Genomic DNA, 14,583 nt, shown 5'->3' with positions numbered 1-14,583 from the left:
TCCATCCCAAAATTATCTCACACACACACACGAGTAGAGGGGAGTTAAAAAGCCAAAAAGTCAGACTCAAACACATAGGCTGATGATGCTTTTTAAATCTCATGATTTGTGTGGATCAGACATATGATTTTTTAGGAGCTGACATGATTTTTGGTCTCCTGAGGGTGGCAATATGGCTGTTGGAAGATTGTGACACACCTCACAGGGCTTGCTGGGCTCACAGCACTAGCCACCTAGTGCTAACAACTGACACACTTCTTCAGCCAGAGCTAATGAATCCTGCACTGCTACAGGCTGGGGACCGACTGGCTAAGCAGCAGTTCTGCAGAAAAGGACCTGGGGATTACAGTGGACGAGAAGCTGGATATGAGTCAGCAGTGTGCACTTGTTGCCAGAAGGCTAACGACATATTGTAGGAACGCATTAGTAGGAACGTTGCCAGCAGATCAAGGGAAGTGATTATTCCCCTCTATTCGGCACTAGTGAGGCCACATCTGGAGTAGTGCGTCCAGTTTTGGGGGCCCCTCTACAGTAGGGTGACCAGATGACAGGAAGAAAATATCGGGACACAAGGGGGGGGGGGGGAGGGGGGGGTCACTGGCGGAGCAAAAAAAACCAAAAAACCGAGTGCTGCCGGTGTAAGGACACAAACAGCTCCCTCTCCCAATTCCCTACTGTGACCCAGTGCTGCTGGCAGTCGGGGGCGGGAGCTGAGAACAGCCCAGGGCTGCGGGCAGTCAAAGGAGATTATGCACCCTTCCTTAGGTATGCATACCTTCAGCCTCTGGTTTTTAGGAGGGGGGGGGGGAGAGAAACCAACAGAGAACAGCTGAGTGCTGCCGGCAGTCAGAGGAGAAGAAAAAAAAAAGCCGAGAACAGCTGAGTGCTGCCGGCAGCCCGGCAGAGAAAAAAAAAAAAAAAAAGCGGAGTGCAGCGTCCCGACCGAAGATCAATCGGGACGCGGGACAAATGCCTAAATATCGGGACGGTCCCGATTTTATCGGGACGTCTGGTCACCCTACTCTACAGAAAGGATGTGGACAAATTAGAGCGAGTCCAGTGGAGGGCAACAAAAATGATCAGGGGGCTGGGGCACATGACTTATGAGGCGAGGCTGAGGGAACTGGGCTTATTTAGTCTGCAGAACAGATGAGTGAGGAGGAACTTGATAGCTGGTTTCAACTACCTGAAGGGGGGTTCCAAAGAGGATGGAGCTCGGCTGTTCTCACTGGAGGAAGATGACAGAACAAGGAGCAATGGTCTCAAGTTGCATTGGGGGAGGTCTAGGTTGGATATTAGGAAAAACTATTTCACTAGGAGGGTGGTGAAGCACTGGAATGGGTTACCTAGGGAGGTGGTGGAATCTCCATCCTTAGTGGTTTTTAAGGCCCAGCTTGACAAAGCCCTGGCTGGGATGATTTAGTTGGTGTTGGTCCTGCTTTGAGCAGGGGGTTGGACTAGATGACCTCCTGAAGTCTCTTCCAACCCTAATCTTCTGTGATTCTATGAGTTGTATGCAGGAAACCAGACCAGAATAAGCAGTGTAAGTGACCCTATTGCTACAGGGAGTCACTGCCAGTGCTGTGCACACCAGTCCCCTACATGGTTGATTGGGTACGGGGAATGCCCTGAGCTAAGAGGAAAGTGCTGTCCGAATTAGGCTCTCCGGGAATGATGACCTGTGGGTCCTGTCCCAACCACTAGGGGCAGCCCGAGAGAGGTAACCACCCCCATGGGCTCCTGCAGTCACTGCCCTGTATCACCCTGCTGCTGAGCCTGCCAGTTCCCTGCCTGGCTTCAGTCCCAACTCCCAGGCTGCTGAAGGCCCAACGTACTGCCCTGTCAGAATGCCGCAGGCCTAGCTGGCTCAGATTCCCATGCAGCATCAGGCTGCTGGCTGGCAATGTGCATTGCCTTCAGGTACCTGCCGTGTGCATCGCTGTGGGGTGGGGAATGAGTTCACACTATCTCCACCTCCCCCCAACTCACTCAGCACACCAGGGCCGAGGAATGTCACACACAAACACAGAGCGAGATTGGCTGCCCTTTAGTCCCCACCACCCACTTTCCAAGTGGCAGTCATGGCGGAGTTTGGCATGGGCACATTCAAAAGCCCTTCTTTCCCCTCCCAATACCCCTGCAATGCAGCGTCTCTGGCACACAGTAAGCATGGATCCAGACCTGTGGGTCAGGTTCTGCCCTAAAGCTGGAAATGAAGGCTGGAGAGCTGGGCTTGCAATGCATATGTGACTGCACCTGTTCATACCCACATGGAGCTTAAGAATGCTTTGCAAACCAGGCTCCAACTGGTCTCTTCAAGCTACCACCAGCCCCTGTTTGGATATAGGGCTCAGCAAGCACATGTGTTTCTCGCCACTGGACAGCACTGTGGATCCCTGCACAAGACATTTTCAAACTGTGGTGTCCATTTACAGACACAACTTTGTACACATGGAGATTTGTGCACAATTCAAGCAGTATCAGCCACGCACAGGGATGACAGGATCTACTGTGTGATTCTGCAGGGGGCTGGGAGATAGGCACAGACCCCACTGCCGGCATGCATTATTATTAGGGCTGTCAATTAATCGCTGTTAACTCATGCAATTAACTCAAAAAATTAATTGTAATTAAAAAAATTAATCGCAATTAATCACACTGTTAAACAATAGAATACCAATGTCATCTGAAAGTGAGAACGGGCGTTCACATGGCACTGTAGTAGTCGGCTCTGCAAGATATTTACGTGCCAGATGCGCTAAAGATTCAGATGTCCCTTCATGCTTCAACCATCATTTCAGAGGACATGCTTCCATGCTGATGACGGATTCTGCTGGATAACGCTCAAAAGCAGAGTGGACCGATGCATGTTCATTTTCATCATCTGAGTCAGATGCCACCAGCAGAAGGCTGATTTTCTTTTTTGGTGGTTCGGATTCTGTAGTTTCCGTATCTGATTGTTGCTTTAAGTCTTCTGAAAGCATGCTCTACACCTCATCCCTTCAGATTTTGGATGACACTTCAGATTCTTAAACCTTGGGTCGAGTGCTGTAGCTATCTTTAGAAGTGTCACATTGGTACCTTCTTTGTGTTTTGTCAAATCTGCTGCAAGAGTGTTCTTAAAAACAAACATGTGCTGGGTCATCATCCGAGACTGCTATAACATGAAATATATGGCAGAATGCCGGTAAAACAGAACAGGAGACAGACAATTCTCCCCCAAGAAGTTCAGTCACAAATGGAATTAATGCATTATTTTTTTAATGAGCATCATCAGCATGGAAGCATGTCCTCTGGAATGGTGGCCGAAGAATGAAGGGGCATACGAATGTTTAGCATATCTGACACATAAATACCTTGCAACGCCAGCTACAAAAGTGCCATGTGAATGCCTATTCTCACTTTCAGGTGACATTGTAAAATTTTACATTGTTTTATTTTTGAATGCAGTTTTTTTGTACATAATTCTACATGTGTAAGTTCAACTTTCATGATAAAGAGGTTGCACTACAGTACTTATATTAGGTTAATTGAAAAATACTATTTCTTTTGTTTTTTTTCCAGTGCAAATACTTGTAATCAAAACTAAATATAAAGTCAGCACTGTTCAATTACAATACAATACAAAGTGTAATCAATATATTTGAAAAATGTAGAAAAACCATCCAAAAATATTTAAATAAATGGTATTCTATTATTGTTTAACAGTGTGATTAATCGCACGATTAATCACAATTAATTTTTTTAATTGCTTGACAGCCCTAATTATTATTGTTACTTGTATTGTGGTAGCGCCTAGATGTCCCAGTCCTGGCCCAGGACCCCACTGTGCTAGGTGCTGTACAAATACAGAACAAAGAGACAGGCCCTGCCCCAGAGAGCTAACAAGCAAGACGCATGCACAAGTGACGGTGCTTGCAATGCAAAGCCTGGCTGAGGCCCTCTGAGGCATAGAGCAGGGCACAAATGTAGGCATTGGACACTAATGATGGAGGCCAGCTAAGAATGGAGATAGATAGAAGTGTTGAGAGCAGGAGTGGCAGAAGGTCCCTAAAAGTGGGGGGGGCCACTGATGTCCAAACCATATCCCCGCCCCCTGCCCTACCCCTTCAGCCAGGGCCGGCTCCAGGGTTTTGGAGCCGGCCCTGCCTTCAAACAAAGCAGCCAAACAAACAAAAAACAAACAAAAAAAGCCTCGATTGCGATCTGCGGCGGCAATTCGGCGGGAGGTCCTTCACTCCGAGCAGGAGTGAGGGACCGTCCGAATTGCCGCCGAACAGCTGGACGTGCCGCCCCTCTCCAAAGTGGCCACCCCAAGCACCTGCTTGGTAAGCTGGTGCCTGGAGCCGGCCCTGCCTTCAGCTGACGCCCCATCCCCACACCACCCCTTTTCCCCAAGTCCCCACCCTCACACTGCCCCTTCTGCCGAGGCCCCACCGCCATGCTGCCTCTTCCCCCAAGACCCTGCCCCCCACTTGCTCCTCTCCTTCCCCTCCCCCCCCCCCGGTCACTCTCCCTTACGGCTGGCAAACAGTGCGGGGGGGGGCACAGCCCTCTGGTCTTCCCTATTCTGGAGCCCCTGGCTGAGAGCAGTGAGAGACAGCCTGAGCTCAGCAGCTCCACGGAGCCATCTGCAAGCAGCAAATAAGGAGGAAAGTAAGATGACATGGTCTCTGTCTCTCTGGAGAGACACTGCTGCGTTAGTATCTTGATCTTCCCAGTTATTCTCTATTTCCACCTAGCATGTTCATTTGAGTTATGTATTCCGCTGAGCAAGCACAGACGCTGAAGCACTGAAAACTAACAATGCAGGCCTTGGGGCAGCGTGTTTGCTAGACTGTATCTGTTCCCAGCCCTCGGTGTAGGAGGCCATGTGGGCCAGTCACCAGAGGAGGCAACCAGAAGCCAAACCTCCCACATGCTGTTTCTGACACAGCCACTCGCTCCTTAGTTTGCGAAATGGGTATCCTGAAGCCATGTGGGGGTGCCTCATCATTTGTCCAGAAAGCACCGGGAGACCCTCGAGTGCCGATGAGCGCTGTGGAAAGGCAACGTGCGATCCCATCACAAAAGCAGACTCACTGGCGGCAGCAAAGAGAGCGACCCTCGTTCCACCTGGGCTATCTCCCTGCAGCTGCAGCTGGTGAGAGAGCGAGGAGGTAAACACAGCCCCACCCTGTCCTTATCTCTGCTGCCCCCCCTCCCCCCCCCCCCCAAGCAGTGTCAACAGTGGAGTTATAGCTACACCCCCCCAAATCCCGATGCTAACGGGGCAGATTTCCCATCATACACCTGCGCATACCCCAGGCCTGCTCCCAAGGCATCAGATTGACCATAGCTTTGACCTGCCAGGCTGCCCCAGCCTCGTGGTTGCTGGATGGCAGACAATGGGCATTAATGATACTGCGGGGGAGCCAGGGGATAGGGCAGAGCAAACTGCTTTCCCCAATTTGCCAGCTGTGGCCACCAGGAGGCGGGCCCAGGACACGAAAGGAAGAGATTTCTCCTCTGCAGCTCTCAGCCCCTACAGCAAAGAGGCCAAATGGATAGGCGTGTGCCAGGGCTCAGGCCTCAACAGCCAGGAGGCATCCGTCCCTCCCCCCAGATCCCCCACCGACCCTCCCCAGGGGCCTACTGAGGCAAGCACTAAACTAGCAGTGCGTGGGCTACGTGTGATCAGCTGGTGGGCCGGGTAGGGGCGCAGAGGAAGCGTCTGGAACACTCCACTGGCTGGAAACAGCGCTTATGCTGAGCGGCTCCCCCTTGCGCCGTCGACACATTACCTTCTGAGAAATGGATCAGCCAGTCTTCGCAAGGGAGAGGCGTGGCTGCTGGACGGATCCTACAGGAAACATGGGTAGAGTAGAGGGCAGGTTTACTCATCTTCCAGCGACCCCAGCCAGGCCAATTCCCTCGCCCCCTCCTCCCCAACACACACACAGGGCCGGCTCCAGGCACCAGCATTCCAAGTAGGTGCTTGGGGTGGCAATCTGCAGGGGGCGGCATTCCGTGAGTTTTTGCTGCCCCAAGCAGCGCGCCAAATTGCCGACGCGGACAGCGGGGGCAGTCCATGTGCCGTTAGGGCAGCACGCGTGTTTCCACGGTGGCGGCAATTCGGCAGCAGCTTCTATGTTCAGCTGCCCGTGGCGGCAATTCGGCAGCTTCTGTCTTCTGGCTGAAGACAGAAGTTGCCGCTGAATTGCCGCTGCCCCAGAAACGCGCGTGCTGCCCTAACGGCACATGGACTGCCCCCGCCGTCCGCGGCGGCAATTCAGCGCGCTGCTTGGGGCAGCAAAAACAGTAGAGCCGGTCCTGCACACACTCTGTAAATGGGTCCCTTATAGAGCAGGGGAGGGTAATGGGGCTGCAGGGCTAATGCAATGGCTGTCACCCAGCCCCTGGCTCTGTACAGACTGCCCCCCACATGGGTGTGCCCCCTTGAAGAAGCTGCATGTCTCACTCCTGGCATAGCTGTCCTGTGAGATTTGTAGGGTCAGAAGGGTGATTCATGGAGACCATGAGTCACCAGTGTCCCCCCCCCCCCCCCCACAGGCCTGGCCCACATCCAGACTGGCAGCCATTCAACGCAAGGGGGGATTGGGACCCGAGGGGTTAAACTCAGCACCTTTGTGCACAGACACCCTTTGATTTCAGTTCAGCTTGACTGAAACCCACAGGAGTGGCTTTCCACCATGGCCAGAGCCCCCACAGGGCAGTTTGTGTCACTTTAATGAGATCAGCTTTTAAACAGATTTAAGCTAATGAGTTCACTGGCAACCAATTAACAAGTTAAATCCTCTAGTGTTGACAAAGCCTAGGTGAGGAGTCCTTGCCTGAAGCCAGTCCTACATCCTTGCACTGGGCTCTCAGAATCCATTGCTTTCTGGCCTGTGCCTCCCCACCTGGCTCTTCTCAGTTCACCCTCTGCTACCCCTCTGTCCTGTCACCACACGGCCACCCTACTCTGCCAGTGATCCCAGATGTTGCTGTGTGCTCCTGTGCTTGGCGCTATCTCCCATGGTGCTGCATCCACGCTGGGGCTGGGCTCCCCGTACAATGTACCCCACACAAACTCAGAGAGAGTTACGGTGGGCCTGAGAGGCCAAATATGCTACCCAGCTACCCCTGGAGAGCAGGTCAAGCTTAGAGATGAAGCCCAGCTGGGTGCTGACTATACATGGAGGAAGTGGAGAGCAGAAGGGGGCTGCAAGGAGGAGAAGGGACTTTGGAGTCCCTATCTGGGGCTAGAGAGACCAGGAGGAAGCCCAGGGTAGAGTGACCAGATGTCCCATTTTTAAAGGGACAGTCCCATTTTTTGGGACTTTCTTATATAGGCACCTATTACCCCCTACCCCCTGTCCCATTTTTTCTACAGTTGCTATCTGGTCACCCTAGCCCAGGGGAGAGTTGGTCCTGGGAACCTCCCCTGAATAGAGGGGCCAGGGGAGACAGGGAGCAGCCACCGGAGCAGAGCAGACTGGAGTGGAGAGCCCTGACAGAAGAGCAGAAACTGGACTGCCAGGAAGAGCACCCTGGGAGGCATCCAGTCAGGAACAGAGCAGGAGGAAGTGAGAGGGACAGAAGATCGAGCCCCAAGAGGGTTGTTTGTTTGTAGTTTATGGCTTGGGAGTTTGGTGGGGGATTGCAGGGGAGGGCCTGGAGAGTCCCAACCCTGGGGGAAGGGTGAACCTAGAGCGGTGGCAGGGGAGAGGCGGAATAGGAAGAAATCCAGGGAGGCAGCAGCAGCAAGGCGTTGTATGGAGCAGGCCTTGGCTGCTTGTTATAGGGTCCCTGGACTGGAACCCAGTGTACTGAGAGGGCCTGCGTTCCCTACCCCCACTGGAGAAGGGGGTGTGAAGCCCCTGACATTTGGGGATAAGAGAGATCAGGTCGGGGAGGTAATCTCTTTTATTGACCAACTGCTGTTGGGGAGAGAGACAAGCTCTCGAGCTACACAGAGCTCTGTTTCAGGGCTGGGAAAGGCTCTCAGTGTCAGAGCTAAATACAAGGTGGAACCTGTTCTTTAGCATAAGTAGTTAACACACTCTTCAAGGGACCATTCAAGGTGAAGTGGCCTGTTAACACCATTGCAGTCATGGGGGGAAAGGGTGGTGGTGGGGGGGGAAGGGGATAAGGACATTCAAAGCTATGAGCCAAGATCACACAAGGACCACAGGGACCAGAGTCAGGGCCAAAGACCGATTGTAAGGGCATAGCAGAGTCAGGATGAGCTCTACCCTGACATCTGGTGGTGAATTGTGGTGAGTTGTGCAAAAGAACTTCAGGGGCTGATCTTGTTTGCATAGACACACCCATCCTGCCTAGCATGAGCCCACAGCAGCCCAAATGGTAACTTTGGCTGCTGTGGGATCCCCAGTTTCTCTGTTATTGGGGCAGGAAAAATAAAGTGCTGTTACCCTGATTATGTGAATCAAGGCCAGTGGAACTGTTTTATGACAGAGGGACTCGCCATCAACTAAGTAGCATTCGCTAGACAAGGGACATGGGTTCCCAAACCCTGTGAATTGAGAGAGGCTGGGGATGGGTATTTGTATGGGCCTCTTTGAGGGTCTGAAACACCAATTGCACCCCCTTCTCTTTGCACTGTTGAATATCAGAGCTAATTTTGATTCTATTAGGAGTCTAGTTAGAGGCTACTGAGCTGAATTCACTTTTGGCCAATAGTGTACTAGCACTGGGGCTCTCCTAGTACAAGTTGAAATCACTAAAGAGCTAAAATTATTAAGAGCTGAGATCACTGAGTGGTGTGTTAACTAGTGAGGGGGGCCTGAAGAGTGGAGCAGTTTGTGGGTCGGCTGGTGGAGTGGAGCAGCTCCCAGTGAAGGCTGCAGCCGAATCCCACGGAGAGGTAGGGCAGTTGGCTCGGACCATGTAAGGTGCCCCTTAACACCCTGTGCCCCCCACCTCTCATTTCCACCTAAGCTGGGGGGATAAAACTCTGCAAATAAATTTTTGAACTCTGGGGCTGCACTGACCAGGGACAAAGACTTTTGGGTTGTTGGACTTTTGGGACGTTGGGTGATTCTTGGGTTGCTGGACTAAAGAACCAAGGGAAAGGACATGGCCCAATTTGCTGGGGTGGGCCTTTGCTCATGGTTTGGTCTATGAACCCTAGTTGTGATGTTTTCCCAATTTAATGCTGATGTCGTTTACCTCATGTTATTAAAAATTTTCTGCTACACCGAGACTCTGTGCTTGCGAGAGGGGAAGTATTACTTCTTTGAGGCACCCAGGGGTGTATGTAAGATTTTCCCAGGTCACAGGGTGGGGGCTCAAGCTGGTTTTGCATTACATTGTTGGGAGGGGACCCCTATGTACTGAACCCGGCCCTTGCTGCTATCAACTTGGCCTGGCAGAAGGATTACAGGACTATTTATTCTGTTACCCCAGAAGGCATGGATTTAAACATGACCTGGCTGGAGGGCCTTGTTACGGGAAGAGTGATCACCAGAGGGCAACCATTGGCAAGGGGCACCCAATGGGGAAACAATTTGCTCTGCCACGCCCAGCTGCTAGGGGCACAATAGCAGCAAGTGTGCTCTTTCCAACCAAGCAACAGAGGGTCCTGTGGCACCTTTGAGACTAACAGAAGTATTGGGAGCATAAGCTTTCGTGGGTAAGAACCTCACTTCTTCAGATGCAAGACTTGCATCTGAAGAAGTGAGGTTCTTACCCACGAAAGCTTATGCTCCCAATACTTCTGTTAGTCTCAAAGGTGCCACAGGACCCTCTGTTGCTTTTTACAGATTCAGACTAACACGGCTACCCCTCTGATACTTTCCAACCAACTTATCCTTCAAAGCCCTCTGTGAAGGGCCCACTCACCTCTCATGAGCCCCTCCTGTCGGGCGTGTGCAAACCTGCACTCTCTCTTGTTCTGCTCACGGTGCCTTCTCTCAGCAGTTACCCTCATCAGGTGGGTCTTGTGGCTCAGGCCTCCAGCTAGTCTCATGCATGAAGGAACAAAACTCCTTCCAGATTAATAGGTGCAACGGGGCCTATCCCAGTGCTCTTGTTCCTGTCTTTAGTCCTGTCTCTGGGCTCAGTTTTCAGCCCCTTCTGGGCTAGCTTTAACTCTGTCCCTGCCCTGTTATGGATCAATGTCCCCAGGGCTTCTTCACTGGAGTCTTTGTCCTTAGCGCTTCTCACTGACCACTACTCCGGGTTCCAACCCAGGGATCCTACAAATAGCAGCCACCTGCTGCTTCCTGTAATAGTTGCTTCTGCTGTTCCCTGGGCCACTTCCCACATAGCCCCTTTCTCTTTACCCTTCCCTCAGGGCTGACAGAATGTCAATGTCACCAGCACCCATCTTCTGGCTCTCCCTTGCGCTCCAACAAGGAGCACCTTCCTTGCTCATCTGGTCCCCACCAGCAACTGATCCGCTCAGCCCTTGCAGCTCCTTTTAACTGGGCCTGCTGCGCTTTGATTGGTTGCTTCCCTGCAGCCTTTCTAGACAGGCCTGGAGGACCCACCTTGACTGCTCCTTTTCTGGGGTGGAGTGTAGTAGGACCATGAGGCCTCCAGCAGGGGCCTGCCACACCCTCCTTCAGTCTCACCTTAGCTTCAGAACTCTGCCATCTGGGAACAGCCAGGCAGGTGATTGGCTGAGGTTACTGCTGCTGACAGGCACATGTATGAACTGCGCGCACAGTTAGTCCATGCCAAACACGCTCAGGGGATCACTCCCTACCCCATTGGCTTGACTGGCCCACCTGCTGCTTCCCAGCGTTAAGAGCGCAAGTCTCTAGGGCAGGGACTGGCTCTTCTGGTGAGTCCATGCAGCGCCAACCAAAATGGGGCCCTGTCCTCGTTGAGGCCAGCAGGTGCTACAAATAACACCACAGCTGAGATTTAATTAGTGACTCTGGCTATGACGCCTGTTCCCAGAACAGCCTCCATCTCCCACTCCTGTAGCTGCGCTGGCTCGGCAAGGTGGCTGGGAGGAACAACATGCCATTGCCAGCAAAGCCAGCAGACTGGACTCCAAGAATCAGGGAGGAGATGTTCTGAGGAAGAAAAGGTCCCTTTTACATTCGCTTTTCGACCCTACTTTACAGATCCCACCGGCAGTCACTCACCACATTGACAACTAAGTGATAATAGGGGGGAGGGGTATTTGCCACACAGTGACTAAGGCGGGGTAATAAACACAGCATTGTCAACCCCAAACTCATGTGTCAGGCCTCAAAAAAATCATGAGATTGACTTAAAAATAATGCAATTTTTAAAATAGAATAAAGGTGGGTTCTTTTGCTTGGCCTGCTGGTTTTTGAGTTTTTAGGATTCAGTTTTAGGCTTTTCAAACTTTGCTCTGTAACCAGGGTGCTAGAAACATCCTTTTTTTAATGCAAGTTGAGATGCTTACATAATCACCTGACTCCAGGAGCTGGGGATTTAAGGGAAAACACCAACTATCATGAGAGTTGGCAACACTGTATAGAACACAACGCACAGCCATATGCATGTGTCCCCATTTTCAATGCATGCACAATTTCACAACAGAACAATGGGTGCTTTCCATTTCCTTTGTTCTTAATCAACAACGAGGTTAAAAAATGAGTGAATTTTGTGCTGATGAAATGGAGGAATGTGACAGTGCCGGAGACCAAGGCCTCTGCTTATTGACAGATCAGGTACAGTGGGCACAGCAACAGGGTGAGCTCCCCAATGTACCAAACTCCTGCCCTCTCTACAGGAGAGGGGAATACATTGTCCATTGCCTGCTTGCCTCTTAGTCCCTCTGCTGAGACTTCTGACAATCAGTGCCAATAGTAATGGTGGTGCCTAATGTCAATGTGTGTCCTCTGGGGTCTGGACTGAGACCATCAGCATCTTTTACCTGAGCCACCCAACAGCCATCAGATGGGAGGCCTTTTGATCGCTGCTAACCTAGGCTGGACTTGAACTGGTGCCAGAAGTAAAAAGCTAGAGCTGGCCCTTGAATAAACCAATGCTCCCTAACATCATCCCACAGACTTTGAGCTGCAGGTTAGAAATGTAACATTAACATCATTATTATTTACTAATAAACATCATCATTACAAGCTCATTTCTATCTTTCCATGGTACTTATCTGGCCCCCATCAAAACGATACCTGAATGCTTCAACCCTCACACACCTCATTGTACAGATGGGGACTAATGCACAGACAGGCTACCTGACTTGCCCAAGGCCCCACAGACAGTCTGTGGCAGAGGAGAGAACTGAACCCAGGCCTCTCAAGTTATGGGCTAACCACTAGGCCATTCTACCTCTTTCATCCCAACCTGTCTAAACTACCTCTTTTAGCTATTCCAAAGGTTCATTTCACCACAGTCATGGGCGGCAGGTATCAAAGGCCAGGGCAGGCCCCACCCATGTTCCCCTGGAGGCTCCGCCCTCCCTCCCCCTCTACCCTGAAGCAGCCCTGGCAGGGGCTCAGTTTCAGCCAGCAGCCTGGAGTTTGGGCTGGCTGGAGGGGTTGGGCCAGTGGCATTTGGGGGGACTGGCCAGTGAAGCTGGGCGCTGGGACTGGGCCAGCACTTGCGGGGAGGTGGCCAGTGCGGTCGGGCACTGGGACCAGCCCAGTGGTCGGGAGGCCAGTCAGCACAGCTGGGGTGGGAAGGCCAGGGTTCCTCTGGCAATGGGGGAAGAGGAGGGCCTCAGGTGGAAGGGGCAGAACCAGCGGGCTAGCCTCCCCAAAGGGGGGTTCACCCACTGCCCATGACCACAGGCTATATGTATATGGGATCTACTGCAAATGCTTCATGTATAATAATGACTGGCAAAATTTACTTCTACATTGCCATGGAGCAAATGTGGTGCATTCATTCATCATGGGCTGCTGAGTACAGGAAACAAATCCCACATCTGAACATTGCCCTTTGACCTGTCAGAGGTCAGCCTCCTTTTGTATTGGATTCAGACAGTTATGGTGCCCACCAAAGGCACAGAATAGTGATATCTGGCCCACTCACGCATTACGAGCCATTGCCTATGGACCTCATTTTGACCTCGGAATTTTTCAGACGTCATTGACAGGTCTACATCCATCCTCATCAGCTTTTAACCCTTCCATGGAAGATTTAGGATCTCGAACCAGAGGCCATTAGGAGCTACTGTCTTGAAATTCAATCACTTGGTCAATATGGGTCACGAATTGAAATCAAAATGTGACATATGGCATTTTGCTGGTAAGCCACCAGACAGGCATCAGCAATGGTGACCATGTGCGTTGGGCATCTGAGGTCACCACTTCTATTCAATGGATTTTAGCCAAAGGCCCATCCTCCCAAAGGGTGGAGGGCTGTCAGCTCGGAGCTAGATCGCTTTACAACCACCCGCATTCAGGAATCACTTCACCCAGCTCTGAAAAGCAGCCACCTCTGGGGTGGAACACAGAGCAATCCTACACAACAGTTCAGATCAGGACGCATCTCACCTCACTTCCTGACCTTCGTATAGCAGGAGAAATTTAGGGAGGTGGAATATAAAAATGCTGACTGGAATTAGACTAGCACAGCAGAGCTAAAACCTACAAAGGGATCTTTAATGGTCATACGTGGATAGGATCTTTCCTTTACGTCCCATATGAAAAATCACAGCTCTGGCAGCACAATTTCTTGGCAGCATGCTGGGGCTTTAGTTCAGCGTTAACTCAGAAGGAAGAGGATTTCCCTCTGAAATCATCAGTGCTACTTCTTCCAGCATTACATGATCTGTAGTATTTATTTATTCATACAACATCTGTGGTCCAAAGAGTTGGGTTTCTCTGGAGGCTTTCCAGTTAAGCCTGGCCTAGGCCCTGCTTGGGAGCTCAGCCAAGATTCCATCAGAAAGCAGGATGCCTGCGGCATAACTCTGGTGGTACCTGTGTCCCTTGTCAACACTTCTGCTGGGGAATGTCACGTTTCAGGATAATGGCCGTCACACACACACAGTTCCGTTGTCTCCGGATAAACGTTCTCACATGTTGCCTGTTGCAATGTCACTTCACGGCTCAGAATTATTGTTCCTGTAAGTAACCGCGCAAAGTGATTCCCTCAATAGCTCTGCAAACAGCTTGTGAAAGAACAAAACAACCAGCCCCCAGAAGTGCTAGGTCTGGCCCGGTGCTGAGGGAGGCTAAAATGAAATCTGTGACTTCGGCTACTACCACCAGGACTGAGGTTCTGGTGGGCCCAGGGACCTAAAGCAGGCACCAGGCTAGCAGGACAGCAACACTCTTGCTAATTGCTTTGGGGAGACTCCCTGAGCCAGGAGCAGTGGTGACCATGGGACCTCATGACCGATGAAGAAATAATTTGTAACTAAGGCAGATTCTCACCTGGTTGCCCAAGGTGTGAAAAGTTTGCTGTGCCTAGACAGCCCCTTTTGTCACAAGAGAGCCAGGTAACTGAATGGAGGTAAGCCCCAGGGCCTGATGCTCTAGGGTAAGGAGCTCTCTGCTCCCTTCTGTTGGAAGAAAAGCCACAGAGCTACTTTACCCGCATAAGCTGTTTACCCAGAACTCCAGATGGACAGACACTATGGATCAAGTACAGCTACAGATGAGGGTTGCCACTCGCACGTCCCGGTAC

Source organism: Chrysemys picta, chromosome 10, assembly GCF_011386835.1.
Source record: "Chrysemys picta bellii isolate R12L10 chromosome 10, ASM1138683v2, whole genome shotgun sequence".
NCBI classification, from domain to species: Eukaryota; Metazoa; Chordata; order Testudines; family Emydidae; genus Chrysemys; species Chrysemys picta.
This window is presented reverse-complemented; position numbering follows the sequence as displayed.